At 34.3% G+C, this 13832-nt stretch overlaps 1 protein-coding gene and 1 long non-coding RNA gene across 4 annotated transcripts in view; one reads left to right on the top strand and one right to left on the bottom strand.

Annotated features, from left to right (window-relative positions):
• Positions 1–9445, bottom strand: part of LOC126741896 (uncharacterized) — a 59347-nt gene extending 49902 nt beyond the window's left edge. Inside the window, exon 1 of the long non-coding RNA XR_007662427.1 lies at positions 9281–9445. This is a non-coding gene — a long non-coding RNA (uncharacterized LOC126741896). The remainder of the gene's footprint in view (positions 1–9280) is intronic.
• The window catches only part of LOC126741885 (uncharacterized), a 151855-nt gene that overhangs the window by 29322 nt on the left and 108701 nt on the right, over positions 1–13832 (top strand). The window lies entirely within an intron of this gene.

The raw sequence follows: 13832 nt of genomic DNA, 5'->3' as shown, positions 1-13832 counted from the left end.
TACTTCGCTGTGAGACCACAATATTATCTTGGTCTGCCAGATGGAATACGTCAAAGTTACTTTCGATCGCCTCCACTCTTAGCACCTGCTTTGTTTTGTCAGTAAATGAAGATCTGCCCTCCCTCATACCTTTTACATCTGTGATTTTATTTTGCCATCTGCAACAAATCCAGTCTATAGAGTCCATCTATAGAGGACACACACAGCCTTCCAGACCATTACCAAAGTCTCTTTTGTTAGCAATTTTACTATCCTTCGAGACATTCACCTTTCCACGACCCTTAAGAATATCTGCGAAAAAACTACTACGGACCTCGACCACTCCTTTTAAAAGAGTCTTCCAAACGCTTCTTACCATCTCCCCAAGGACATCCTCGATCTGTTTTCTTTGATAACAATAACATGTATTATTAGTTCTTGCCATAAGGTATTATGGTCAATAAGGAATACTACTTTCAAGCTATGTACTTTGAGTATTGGAAAAAGTCCAGCATAAATACATTATTTCTGATGTGTATCTAAAATTTAAGAATAAATACATATTTTCCCGAAAACAAGTTTATTTTTTGAAAAGCCAACAAATATTTGTTTTTAGTGTGAAAACTTATACTGAATTGTTTTCTCCTAGCTTAAAATTCTTACATCATAATAAAAATCGTTCATTGAACGAAGAAAACAACGCTTGACGAGCAAACATTCCACTTGGGTTTGTGCCAAATTTCAGCATTTGGCAACTTAATTATTCGTGGATTGATTTCGTAATTAAAACTTTTCGCCGTTTTAAGACTATCCGTGAAATATTTTAAAATATTAAATACTTAAAAATTTGTCGACGAACTATCTGTGAGAAATATTGTTAAATTATTACTGTGATATTTTTCTTTTTTATTTTAACGAAACTCATGCATCTTCAAGGTTGGAAAGAGTCCAAATGAGTTTCCACTTTTCATGGCCAAAGTCCATGTTTTTTACATTTTATTTGTTAAGAATATAGTTTTTCCTTAACAGGAGGCTACTTTTTTCATTTTACGCCAGAATAGTGCCAACAGTTACACTCTTAAAGTTGACCTACATTTTTACACTTAATTTCCCAAGCAAGTTTCCAGAATTTTGTATATTTTGGACTAACAAATAAAATATCGAGAAGAGGTTGAGAAGTGCGCAGTAACGCTGATCCTTTGCATTATACAACGCAATAATAAAACTGCGAAATAGGTCAGCGCCCGATAATAGTTTAGAACTTTTACTGCTCATCAAATAAATAGAAGTTGCTAGTCGGTCCTTAGTTTTTTTTATTTTTATTATTAAGGAAAGAGTTGAGATGAGATAAATGACCTTTTCGATTCGTCGGTAGCATCTTAAGTAGGATTTCCCGGATAAAATTGCCAGAATGTCCGGATGACCCAGTTTTCTCGTAGTTTTTCGGCGTTTTTCCCTTTTTCCAATACTTGCTGCATCAAAGAAAGGAGTCCTCAAGATACCGAACCTCGATTTAGAGAATTTAAAGTTGTTTGAGCAAACATCTAGGTGTAAGTTGGAGATTTAAAGGTAAAGCTTAACATATATTGCTTAGCATAACGAAAAAGATATAAAAGAAAAAAAAGAGTATCAAACAGTGATAGGCTAATTTCTCTTATATTTTCAAAAGGGTTTGAGTTACTTGCCTCAGTATTTAGATTATTTTGAGTCAACTGGATTGCTTATGGATAAGCAATTTTGGTTTAGACGTGGCAGATTTGAATTCATTTTTGTGATCTATTGTGATCTTTCTAGTATTTTCAACTTCCTATTCCTCATTTATGTAAGCCCCTGCCCTGCAAGAGACACAAGTTCTTTATTTAAATTAAAATTTTTAGACTTGTCCATCATATAGCCTTCCTATCATTTTATCTCCTAAAATATTAAAACATGTATTAAAAATTCTGACACCTAAACCTATAAATTGAATCTTTTGTTCGGGACATTTTTCCATGTCCTAAAAAGACGAATGTATTACGTTGGATTTCATGTAAAGTCAACTGAATTTGCTAAAATAAAAGTGAAAGAATATGATGTTTTAATAATCTTAGTTGCTCTTTAGTTGAAACTTCCGAGAAACATCTAGAAGAGTCTCTTTTGATATTCTATTAGCAAAAAGGAACTGGGCTAAATTTGGGGCTATTTAACAGAAAAGAAACAGCTTGATTAGTAACGTAAATTAGAATTTAGAACCTTTTTGTTAGATTGGTTTATAATTGTCTGGTCGACGGTTATTTTTGTAAACGCTTGGCAATACCGCATCCCTTCCACATCATGATGTCACCATGAGCAAGGAGAGCGCCGCGCGAGGTGTAGAAGCGGGAACTACTCTCTCTCTCTCTCTCTTGACTTTCTGACGAAGCAAGCCAGGTGATCGTACTTTTTAATTTAATAATTTGTACTTTTTACTGTGTTTGGCAAATAAATGTTGTTTTTAATTAACGTGAAATGCAAATAATCTGAACGCCACACACTACAATATTATTAACTAGATTTATATCAAGCTCTACTCCTTAACTAACTTTTTTCTCCCGTTTTTATAACAGACCTCTTGATAGTTCCACTATCAATTTCATAAATAACAGTCTTGTTTTATTAAATGAATATGTGCGTCTTATTAACACGATTAAAATACGTTTTATCGTGTAACTTGCTAACTAAACCATCAAGTGGTTTCCAGCATCGATTCTCTGCTCTTTTATATTAAAGGTGTAGGAACTGTAGCTTGTTGTGGATTTATTTTGGATATGCATCTTAATTCATGTGGAAAGTGCATGTAAGCATACAAAAATGTAGGTTCTTATGAGCATGTTTTGAAAAACCACCATAGGATAAGGAATAGTTTTATAATTAAATTTCATAAATTGCCTCTAATGCTATCTCTTAGGAAATGCGTTTTGATATAAAAAACTTTTTAAGCTGTGATACTAATGAGTCGGTAAGTTTACAATTGTCTAGAGGTGAATCTGAATGTCTAAAAACATAACTGTGTTGTAATTAAGCATGTTTATAATTATTATATATAAGGTGGCTTTTTTAAAAAATGCTCACACTAATCGATTTTATTTACGAGGACACTAATAACCACAAAATCACTTTTATACTCATAACCTCCTAAGAGGGAGTGGCACATATTCTAAAATTTTAAATGAGAAGAGGGATCTAGGGATATATATCTTTCGATTCTCTTTATAATGATATAGTTTATGTTAGTACTTTTTAAAAGTTAGTAGTAATATACTTTAAAAGGTAATTTAAAATAATGATTTTATTACAGATTTTAAATGTAGTACATTATTAGTTCGGTGATATCTTTTTAATACCTACTTTTTGAAATTAAAGGCAGCGCAATATTTTTTGGAAATAATCAATGTGCTAGAACGACGAAAGTGTACACTGGAACTTATTTTTTAAATTACGAGAAACTAGATCAATGGCGAATTGCAAACGCAATATTAAAAATCCCTTAAGGAATGAAGGTATCGAAGTGAATATTTTAGGGCATGTAATTGTAGATCCTATATATACAAATATACCACAAAATGTACTGCAAGTAGATTTCTATTTAGTTCGTGTTCAAAGAGTGATATCTATAAAGCCTTATGCCAGATTAAGTCTAATGCTTCGGGATCTGATCAGATCTCCTTCGTTAGGGTAAAACTATGTTGTCCAGTAATCATTCCTACTCAATCACGAACTATTGTGTGCAAAATTGGGGTATTATGTTTTTAGTAAGAGTGTGGTTGATTTTTTTAGAAATTACTTGTGAAGGATCGTTTGTCGAATCCACGTGAGAATCCTCAAGAGTGGAGGTCCACAGGGCTCCATACTGGAACCTCTACTTTTTGTTATATTTAAGATGGACATACATAAAATTGTTAGCGAGAATAATATCCATTAATATGCCGATGATACCCAGGTTTACGACAGTTTTTTGAAGTCTAGTGCAAATGCATCGCAAAAAAAATTAACAGATGGTTGGAATCCATTTATCAGTATTCAACAAATAATGGTTTAAAGATAAATCCTAGTAAGTCTGCTGTTATGTATATGGGACACAATAAGAACTGTGCTGAGGCAAACATGAATCTAACCATGAACAAGAAGAAACTTAATGTTGTAACTGAATACAAAAATTTGGGTATGCTCATGGACACAAATCTTCGTTTTCAAAACCACGTAGCACACATAGTTAAGAAAAGTTATATTTCACTTAGAAATCTATACAAAAATAAATAAAAAAGTAACTTTGTGAATCTCTGGTACTTTTAGTGGGTATTTATTCTGTAAATAGGCAAAATTTTCGTTATTGGCCACCAGAAAATCCACACTGGAGTATGGACAGTCACACACAATTTTCCAAGAAGTTAAACTAAAGAAGTAAAAAGTAGTTAAACGTATAAAAGAATGGAGGGTAGGTCAATTGTGGGCCTCTATTTTATTGAGGGCGCACTTACCTCTGAAAAATATTTAGAGTCGCTTCAAAATCAGATAGTACCCAGTTTAATTACACTTTATTCAAATGGTGAAAACCCATTTATTCCGGCAGATTCGATATGGTTCCAACAGGATGGCGCCCCCCATAATATTCGGGAACAGTATGAGATTACCTTACTAATATTTTCCCAAATAGATGGATTGGAAGGGGGGTTTTATTGAATAGCCAGCAAGGTCGCCAGATTTAACCCCATTGGATTTTTATCTATAGGGTTATCTAAAATCTAAAGTTTCTTTTGATAATGACATATATACAAAATATACCTAAAATTTTATACATAATTAAAAAAATTAAATAAAAAATGGGTGTTTTTAAAAATGGGTCTATTTAAAAAACTAAGTTAATATTCGTATCATCTTTTATCCACCATCGTTATCATTTTTGGTCCACCCTGTATACATGAATTCATCATCAAAAAAATCACAAAAAATAAAAATTAACGTGTCCGAGCGTTTTTTTTTCGAACGCATCCCTGAATTTTAAATGAATTTGTTCCAACTTGCGCGTTTTCACTGTATAACCGGTAAATGACCGACGTAAATCAGCTGATCTTCAGTTTTTATACAAATTATTAAACAATCTAATTAACTTGCCAGATTTGATGGGAGTTTTAAACTTTCTAATCTTCCAAGAGCGTCAACAGAAAATATTACCTATATACTATCCATCTAATATTACCTACTACCATCTCTTCAACCAATAAGGCTAAAATTCACTTTTTTCAAAATGTTCTCCCCTGCGCAGAACAGGAAATTTGTATAATTTTATATAGAACCAGTGTGACATGTTTAGTTGCAGCCAGGGACGGATCAAAAAAATATTTTTAGGGGGAGTCCATCGAAAAAATCTAAGATTATCCCCTCAAGAATGACCATTTTGTTTTGCTGAGTACAATGTAAGTGCACGGTAAATAATAAGGTAAGAAATGAGCAGTCCCCATACTCCATAGTAACTCAGAGAAAAGTACTATGTATTGCGTATTCTGACACTTCATGGAACACTTGCTATTGTTTGAGGCTAACTGCCTGAATAGTAATCAAGAATATATGTAATAGCAGTCATTTCAACAGATTAAGAAACAAAATGACGTTCTGTTGCATTTTCTGTAACTCATTTCTCTGTGTTTAATCTTGATGATTTTTCATCGATATTGCATTAACCTATAGTTCAATGGAATGTGTCTGATCGTTGCTTTAAAAATCTTGTTTCAAACTCTTGAGAGTACTTATCCAAAAATGAAATGTAGATTGATCGCCTATAGTACTTTTCAGCATTTCCAGCATAGTTGTCCCGATTTTTCTGACGTCCTGCTCGTCGAGGAACCGTCAGTACGGTCTCAATCGATTCAGCAATCTGTGTCGCTGATACAAAAATTTCTCGGAATGTTTCGTCTGCCTTTGTACGCATGTCATTTATTTTATCATGGACATCGTTCGCGTATTTAATGCATTTACTTAAATCACAATCTTCTTTTTGTAAATTGAAACCTAAACTTTTAGTTAATCAAAAGATAGGTTTGAGCACTGCCAATGAAATTATGAACTGTGGCGTGCGAATAGAAGCAAGTAGCTCATTTAGCTACACACCATGAAATTTTACTTTCAGCTCGTCCATTTCTTCCAGAGTGGAATCAATGAATCTTATGCTATCGTAGAACAGGCTAAGTGATGCGAGGTGTTCAATCCAAAGCGTTTCGCAAAATTTCAGAAGACGAGTTTGCTTGGCGCCAGTCTTCGATTCAAGAATGGTTTTCTTTAAAATAATTCCAGCTTTGTTACAATTTCGAAAGAGACTGACGACTTTTTTGACCGTCCCCAAGCAGTTGCGAATCGGTGCAATGTCGCATGCATGACAGATAGCCAGATTCAAATTGTGGTTTGCACAATGAAAATAAGGTGCATCCAAACCTTAATTTTTAACAATAGCTGCACATCCTTTGAACTCTCCACTCATAGCTTGTGCTCCATCATAACCTACAACAAAGATCATCGTCACTATTGTATTATTTTCTCCTTTGAAAATTATTTATGACATTGGAGTACACTGAAATGCGAATTCACCTTGCCCTTTCATGTATTGAATCTCAATGCCAAGTTTTTCCAATGTTGTTAACAGTGTATTAGCCAGTTCTGCGCCTGTCATTCTCTACAGGTACAAAACACAAAAAATCTTTTGTGTTTTGTACCTTGTGTTTCTCTGCAACTTTTCGTACATACCGTACTTCAATAGAAAATTGTTCTACTCCACTTATATCAGTCGTTTCATCGGCAGTAACTGCAAAACGCCTCGTCTTATTAACACGATTTACTATTTCATTCGTAATTATCTCCCGTCCAGCCTCGATAATTTCATTTTGTGTCTTATAGCTTAGATAGATTGCATTAGCCGCAGCAATCATCAAGTGGTTTCGCAGAAACTCATCCCCGCACTCTACTGCATAACGTAGGAGAGCTCTGAAATTTCCGTCGTTATCTTCCGGCATATCCATGGACATCGCCGCATGTTTTTTAAACCTGTTTAAAGCCTTTCTCCAATTTTTCCAACCAATTTTGATGAGCGCCTTTGAATTTTCATGGCTGCCTTTCACAACTTGCTCTTTTGCAAATATTATACACGATTTAGAATTCGCTGCAACTTCAACTGCTGAGTATGACAGCCAAGGGTATGTTCGCAACCACGATAGGTGAAATTTGAGATTTCTACCACTAATTGTCGATGCTGAAAACACAAAAAATCCATCTGGTGTCCATACATTTGCTAGAAGTTGATATTTTTCTACTTCGTTCAATGTTCTTCGACGAAACCGTTCCACGTCATTATCTCGATCTAGCAACTTTTGCGCCTTCTGAATATTAACAAGAAATTAATTTTAGACGTTGGGCTCATTATGATTCGGATTTATATTATAAAAAACTCATCACCCAGGTAGAAGTTTTTCTAGGCATTCTTATACTTATATTATACTTCGTCAAAAAATCCATACTAACTTCAAACTTTACTTTATCTGTCTCGTCTTGTTTCGATCTTTTTGCTGGCGTTGATTCTTCGGCTTGTTCTACAGGCTGTTCCGAATTCTCGGATTTTTCGTCAAGAAAAACTCAGTAATTTTCATTGGAGGCCATCACGTTGGCCATTATATATGCTATTAATGTAAATTTAAAGCCCTAAGTAACCAAATTCTGTAACTTAGAAGAATTTACATCACTTCTTTAGGTCATATACACAAATTTCCTGACGCAAATCAGGAATATCAAATATGTAAATACTAAATACGGATTAATTCATAAATAAAAGAGACTGTCAAATGTCACTTACGTGAACAACTATTATTTTATTATTTATTGGGAGTGGCTACTGTACTAGTACGATTATCGTAATTTTCTGTCGTGTCTCATTATAGGTAAGTATTTGTTTATTTATGTAATCATAATATATGCACATGTGTGTGCTTACAAGAGGTTACATGGGACTATGTGGTTGGCGCACATGTGGAGTTGGGATTGGAAATAGGGTTGGAACCTTGGGTTGGCGCTAAATAAATAGGTAGTCGTTTGAGCCGTATTTAGGGACTGGGATAATAGTTATATCGTATCGTACAGTAGCCACTCAATAAATAATAAAATAATATTTTGTTGACGTGACATTTGACAGTCTTTGTTTATTTATGAATTAATCCGTATTTACATATTTGATATTTCTAATTCGCCTGTAGAAATTTGTGTTTATCACCTAAAGAAGTGATGTAAATTCTTCTAAGTTATAGAATTTGGTTAATTAAGGCTTTAAATTTGAATTAATAGCGTATATAATGATCAACGTGATGGTTAGTCGCTAATAGAGTGCAGTTAAGCGGGCTGAAATTGTGCATTATACGTAAGTAGAAAATCCTTTATAATTTTTAAAATTTTCCATTTTTTTAGTTTATCCTCACTTTTTATCAATAAAAAGTTCAAACTCAACATTCTATGTAAAGAAAATCGTTTTTAGACGTCCCTTTAACTTTATCGGACCCGGAGGATTTACCAAGCGGATTTACCATAGCACGAATACTCCGAAGATTCACATTCAGAAATCACTGAATCGAAATTGCATATACGGTTTACACTATTATTTGATTATTCATTATTTGACTGTGGACAGAACGCAAGGTTAGCGTGGCCGGCCCTGTAAACGTCAAAACCGTAATAGAGGTTACTTGCGTCCAAACGCTCTGCGCTCTTAACGCCCTCCACTCTGTTCATTCGTATAGTAAAAGCTTTTTGACATAGTAGCTGTCCTGAGGACTTGTGTGACATTGGCGAGCTATTCGAATAATGGTAATATAGATAAATCGTAAATTGTATTCGCTGTATGTTATAACCACTGCCGAAGATTCACACTCGTTTTGGAAAAATCTGTACAATAATAGGTATATATCATGGATGGATAAATATTATCATTATTATAAGTGAGGTAAAGACACCAATGCGTGATCCCCGGACGAATTAATACTCATGCAGTTTTTAACGATGATTTTGCAGAAAATGCTTTGTGAATTTTAAATCAAAATTTGAAGTGAATAATGAGACCGATATTTCGGGGAGGGTACCCCGGACCCCTCCACTAGATCCGTCCCTGGCTTCAGCATTAGAGATATTAAAAATGTAAATTTTGTAGTTTTAGTATGTTTTCTCGTCTATTTTTATTTTTGTTTTCAGATAGTTAAGTTTAAGTTGTTATGTCTCACTAGTTTTAAGTGGTGATAATAAAATTTAAAAAACTCACCTTTTTTATATATTGTCAGTGACCTTTCCCAATACATCACGGAGTACATAAACATTAACATAAACATTGACTTTTTAATTTTGATAGCGGTGTTAATGTAATATTTTTAACAGATTTTAGGATTCTTACAGAAAGTTATTTTAATATTTGAAAGTTTATAATAGAGTCCACTTTGTTTTCTAAAACCTGATTAAATAAAAAATAGCTGTTTGGTAAGTTGATTTGAAATAATATGTCAATACAACTGGCGATTTCTATGGTTACTGTAATAATTACTAAAATTAGTCTGGATGTATTTCGAACTCCATTCTTTTATTTTGTAAGTATCTTTTTGTTAATGATGTTCCACATACATTTTAATGAATTTTTAAGGCCTATACCGTTATTTGTAAATTTTAAATACTTTCTGATTTTGTTCTTTTTCTCATTGATTATAGAAAAATCTTCCTACTTTCGATATTTTCCAAAATTTTTTAGTAAATTAGAAAATATGAAATATTAAATACTTTTAAACATTATATTACTCCCAAGCAACATGGTTTTTATAGCGGCAGAGCAATAGCTACTTACTTAGAACTTCAGAACTTTATAAGTAAGAAGATTGAAAAATACTTAAATAACTTAAATACTTAATAGTTTTTTTAATAAAGGACTCGAGGCAATAAGGGTACATGGCTAATATCTGGACTTTATTGAATAATTCATATTTAAATGGCTGCAAGCAATCAGTTAAACTGTGTGAAGCAACTTAAAAAGAAACTCAGGTAATCTCTAGAGTGCAATAGGGCTCATGTTTTTCCTGTTGTTTATGAATAAAGCTGCTTCTGCATTTAAGTAATATGTATATTTCTTATGTGATGATAACCTGAATTTTTTTCAAACTGTTGACTGTGATAATAACTATAATATAATTCAATCTGACTTTAATAATTTTGATGAATAATGCGTAAACTTTTTAAATTTGAATGTATCAAAATATAAAACAAGGCATACTATAAAATGTGCCTTATAAGTGTAGTTAACTGTTAAACAAATGTTTCTTAGAAAAAGTTCTGCTATAAATGGTTTGGGTGTGCTTTTGCTTCCTGTATAAATTGTTAAATAGATATTTAGATTGATCTTTTGTTTTAAGCTCTGGAGACTTAAATATTGCTTCAATTAAATATATACTCGAGAATCTCCCTTTTAGAAAGATCCCGTAGAACAAATTCTGAACTTTAATGGTTTGTAAATTGACCGACTGTAAATATAAAAGTTATATTCTTGTTCATCATTATAATGCTCAATGTGCTTTCCTAAACCCAGCCTGAGTTTGTTAAAGATCTTAGTCTCATACTGGATTTTAATATCGTTCTAAACACATTTTCACAATATAGATTCCACGGCTTACTAGTGGTCTTTCGGTAATATATTGTAACGAAATTCGGGAACACACTTTTATTGTCAATGTAAAAAACACTAACCTAACTCGCTTTGACTGTCGTAATTGTTTCCAAGGTAAAAACTGACTAAACAATTAAAATTGAATGAATTGTCACGAAGTACATCCTTTTTAAAACCCGATGGAACAGTTTCGAAATATTTAGAATTATCTTCATTGTTTTTGCCGAAAGAGACCAATAATTTTAGGAGAATACTGACAGTCAAAGTAAGCAAGTATACAAATTCTAGAAAATTAGAACTACAGGGACTCTCGAACAAGATGAATTACTTAAAAACTAAACACTATAAATAAAAGTAGTAAGTAAGTAGAACCCTAAAGAAATCCTACGAGTCAACTTTAATTACAGAATACTAGTAAAAATAGTACAAAAACTAGGAAAATAATTAACATATTAACATTTTCATAATATTGCTCCCCTCTCAAGTTTGATAGTCCCGATCAAACATGTGACCACCTGAGTCATGATAGGGCGCTAACCGGACGATGTTTACAAATTTCATCTTCGTTGTCGTTTTTTCACCACGTCGTTGATTCTGGTGACTACATTGAATGGACCTTCCCAATCCTTCTGGAACTTTGGTGACTTGCCAATAGGAATGATTGTATACAGGTATCCCAGTCGGTTTGCTTAGAGTTTACCACCATCCTCAAATAAATTTCAAATGTGCGGTTAGATCTTTCAACCATTCCATCAGACTGAGGGTGTAGTGGGGTTGTACGGGTCTTATTGATTCCCAGCAACTGGCATACTTGTGACTCAAAGTTCCTTCCTTGGTCTGAATGTATCTCTCTGGGTACACTAAATCGACAAATCCAGCTCTAAAACAGCACTTCAGCTACTGTCGTTGCTTCTTGGTTTGGAATCGGATAAACCTCGGGCCACTTACTAAAGTAATTCATAGCAACAAGAGCATATCGGTCTTTGGAGCTACTAGTAGGATGCCATGCTACGTCTATAGTAATTCGTGCACCAACAAGATACTGCATCATCTTTCCTCTGGTCCGGGTTCTTGGGCCCTTGCTTGACGAACACTGCTCACACTGTCGGCACCAGCGTTCAACATCTTGATGACTGTTCAGTCAGTAAAACCGTTCTCTCACTTTTGCCAAGGTCTTACTAACTCCAAAATGTCCAGCTTCAAGAACTTCCGGAATCCGTTTTCGAGGAAAGACTGTCAGATATGTCTTTTCTTTTCCATCTACGCTCTCCCAGACTCTTTTTAACAATCCATCTTTTATAACCAATGAATTCCATTGAGACTAATAAGCTTTTAGTTCTAGAGATTTGTCAGAAATATCTTTCCATTCTGGTTTTGAAACTTCTCGAGATTTCAGTTTGTAAATAAGACTAAATACTGGGTCATCACACTGATCTTGGATTAAACTAGCTATATCCCACTCTTTAGAACTGTGAAGGCCAATACGATTACAACCAAATATCTCTGAATACTGTTTTGATACCTTTTTAAAACAATGTTGACATGTTTCAATACAGGGTCTTCTCGATAAAGCATCGGCATTTTGGTGATATGCGCCTTTCCTATGTTCTATTGTAAAGTCATACTCTTGTAATCGTTGAAGCCACCTCGCTATTTGTCCTTCGGGGTTTTGAAACTGAAACAGCCATTTCAACGAAGCATGGTCAGTTCTAAGGATAAATCGTTGACCATACAAATATTTATGGAAATGTTCAATAGCTTTTACTGCTGCCAATAGCTCTCGTCTGGTGACACAATAGTTTCTTTCTGGTTTTGATAACGTTTTACTGAAATAAGCTATCACTTGCTCGCCATCTTTATATTTTTGTGATAGAACGGCCCCAATTCTAACATTACTTGCATCGGTATCCAAAATAAAAGTTTGCCCAGGAATCGGATATGTTAAAATTGGAGATGTGCATAGTGCTCTTTTTAACCGTTGAAATGCTTCTTCACAGTCTGTTGACCAACTAAATACCATTTTGTCCTTTGTGAGCTTATGTAGGGGCTTTGCAAGATTAGCGAAATTTCTTACAAATCTTCTGTAATAAGTACAAAGGCCCAGAAAGCTTCTTAACTGGTGTTTGTCAGTGGGTCGTGGCCAATTTTCGATTGCTTCTACTTTATCTGGATCAGTCTTGACACCTTTTTCTGATATTACATGGCCAAGGTATCGAACTTCTTTTTGAAATAAGCAACATTTTGTAGGACTTAGCTTCAGGTTGGCCTCTCGGAGTTTAACAAATACCTTTTGAATATTCTTCAAATGTTTTTCCCAGTATGAGTCCAAAGGGCATGACTGTAAACTGCCAAACTCCTGTTCCAGTCGAGATTGCGGTCTTTTCCTTATCTTCTGGGTGCATCTTTACCTACCAGTATCCACTCTTTAGATCGAGTGTTAAGAACCATTGTGAACCTGATAGCGTGTCCAGGGTGTCGTCAATTCTTGATAGGGATGTCTTTCTTGGTAATGTCATTCAGTCGCCGATAGTCTACACAAAATCTAGTGGATCCATCCTTTTTCTTCACTAGCACAACTGGAGATGTCCAAGGACACCGAGAAGGTTCTATCACTCCTTGTGTCCTCATTTCTTGAAGCATTGAGAAAACTTCTCCTTGTTTAGCTATCGGAATTCTTCGAGGTGCTTGTTTAATCGGAGCATTGTCTCCAGTGTTAATTCTATGCTGCACCAAATCAGTTCTTCCCAGGTCATTATCGTGCAAGGAAAATACATCTTGATTTTCTTCAAGAAGACGTCGCAATTTACTACACTGGTCCATGGTTAAATTGGCAGAAGATTCTTCAAATAGGTTTTGTAAGCATACAGAAAAAGGTCTGTTTGAATAACGACTTCTATCAGCATTTTTCATGACTGCCACTACTTCAGAGCATACGCCAATGTTCTCTCCTTGTTTCAAGTGTTGATCATATCCTTTTAAATTCACCATTCGAACCAAAGCAGTAGATTTCTTCTGCGTAGATAACGTCTTGGCTGGAAAAATTCCTTGACCATATAGTTTGCAGTTTTCCATGGGCTCAATCGAAACAGTTTCTCCCTCTTTTCCTCCAGTTGTAGCATTAACCACCACCTTTGAATTTGCTGGTATGGTAATATCCTTGAATTACTTA

Source organism: Anthonomus grandis, chromosome 11 (assembly GCF_022605725.1).
Source record: "Anthonomus grandis grandis chromosome 11, icAntGran1.3, whole genome shotgun sequence".
Lineage (NCBI taxonomy): Eukaryota > Metazoa > Arthropoda > Insecta > Coleoptera > Curculionidae > Anthonomus > Anthonomus grandis.
Note: the sequence above shows the minus strand (reverse complement) of the source record. Positions and strands in the feature narration are given on the sequence as shown.